Below are 2,340 nucleotides of genomic sequence, written 5' to 3' on the forward strand. Positions count from 1 at the left end.
TGGAGAGGTCCCTCACAGCTGACTTTCCCAATGCAATTCATTTCTTGATTTCCTGGCTGCTAGTACCAAGAGTGTTGACTGTGGAGCCAAGCAAACTAAAACTGTTAACTATCTCAATCTCCTCAACATTCATAATGATATGGCCAACTGGCCCAGTGGTGAGAATCTTTGTTTTCTTGATGTTGAGCTTTAATCCACATTGAAGGCTGCAGTCCTTGACCTTCTGCAGCAAGCACTTCAGGTCCTCCTCAGTTTCAGCAAGCAGGGTTATGTCATCTGCATAACGCAGGTTGTTGATGAATCTTCTACCAATTCTGATGCCACATCCCTTCTTGTACAACCCTGCGTCCTGAATGATCTGTTGTGAATACAGATTGAAAAAGTATGGAGACAGAATACATCCTTGGCAGACACCCTTCCTTATTTTGAACCATGCAGTGTCTCCTTGCTCTGTTCTGACAACTGCCTCTTGGTTCAAGTATAGGTTTCGCATAAGCTCAATCAAATGTTCTGGGATTCCCATTCTTCTCAGAGTCAGATGGCTGTGGAGCTTGTTGTGATCCACACAGTCAAAAGCCTTTGCATAGTCAATGAAGCACAGGTTGACATTCTTTTGGTACTCTCTGCCAAGATCCATCTAACATTAGCTATAATATCCCTAAACCCAGCCTGCACATCTGGCAGTTCTCTGTTGATGTGTTGTTCCAGTGGTTTCTGGATAATTTTCAGGAGGATCTTGCTTGAATGTGATATTAATGATATTATTAGATAATTTCTGCACTCTGTTGGGTCACCTTTCTTTGGAATGGGAATAAATATCTATCTCTTCCAGTCAGTTGGCCAGGTGGCTGTCTTCCAGTTTTCTTGGCACAACTTAGTGAGCACATCCAGAGCAGCATCTGTTTTTTTTGAAACATGTCAACTGGTACGCTGTCAACTCCTGGAGCCTTGTTTTTTGCCAAATCTTTCAGAGCAACTTGAACTTCCTCCCTCATCATCACCACAGGCTCTTGCTCTTAAGTTATTTCATGAAATTCTTCTGTGTCAGCCAATTCCTTCTAGTACAGTGAGTGTATTCTCCTTACATCTGCTTTTAATGCTTTTTGTATCATTTAACACTTTGCCCAAAGCATCCTTAAGTATTGCCACTCGTGGCTTGAATTTGCTTTTCAATTCCTTCACCTGAAGAAATGCCGAGTGAGTTTGGCCCTTTTGATTTTCTGACTCCAGCTCTTTGCACATTTCATTATAGTATCTTGCTTTGTCATCCCAAGCTGCCTTTTGAAATTTTCTATTCAGCTTTTTAGTTTCTTGATTTATTCCTTTACCTTTGACTTCTTGGCGCTCTAATGCAATATTCAGAGTCTCATCTTCCTCTTCAGCGTTTGTAATGACCTTTTGCATTCTTCATGGACGATATTCTTGATATCCTCCCACAGCTCATTTGGTCTATACTTATTGGTGTTCAAGGCCTCAAACCTGTTCCTGAAATGGTTTTGAAATTCGAGTGGGATAGACTTAAGATCAAATTTTGGTTCCTGTGGATTTTCTTTTCTTTTCTTCATCTTCAGCTTGAACTTGCACATGAGTAGTTGGTGGTCTGTTACTCAATCAGCACCTGGCCTGGTTTTCACAGCTGATATTGAGCTTCTCCAGCAATTCTTTCCACAAATGTAATCTATTTGATTCCTATGCATACCATAAGGTGAAATACATGTGTATCGCTTGTGTTTGTGTTTCTTTTTTTCCTTCTTTTTTAAAATTTTATTATTTTTGTGTGTGTAAGGACAGTGCTCAGGTCTTTTGTTCATAGAGTCGCTATGAGTCATCTACGACTTGACGGCACCTAAAAACAATAACAACGACTACATAGAGAGAGCTACGTTGGCCTTGTGGAAAGAAAGCTGTGCTACCAAGCCGAAGGTGGGTGATTTTAATCTGTGGCCCTCAGGCCAGGTTCAAATTGTTTTCCTGTCAATCATTCCTCTAGGTGGTATAGCACTGGTCTGTGTGTTGTTGTACAGAGGTAACTCGTGGTTGCTGTGATGTTGAACACTGTGACAGTGACAGTGTACCAAACCCATGGTGGACAGTGTTGGAGCTTCCTGACTAAAACAAGCCTGGAAGCAGGAGTGGCATCCACTTCAACTAACAACAACAACAACAACTGTCAAATCAGATCTGACTGGTACGGGAGGAGATTGCCCCTCCTCTAGCAGAGCATCTGGTGGATTTGAACCGTGTACCTCTGGGATTGCAGTGCAGCTTCTTGCCACTAGGCAACCAGAGCTCCCTGAATTTGTGTTTCCTATAAAAGGTATCTGCAATGAATAAAATCAT

The sequence above is a fragment of the Elephantulus edwardii genome, unplaced genomic scaffold (assembly GCF_000299155.1).
Source record: "Elephantulus edwardii isolate Elephantulus edwardi_28Jun2011 unplaced genomic scaffold, EleEdw1.0 scaffold00083, whole genome shotgun sequence".
Taxonomy (NCBI): Eukaryota; Metazoa; Chordata; class Mammalia; order Macroscelidea; family Macroscelididae; genus Elephantulus; species Elephantulus edwardii.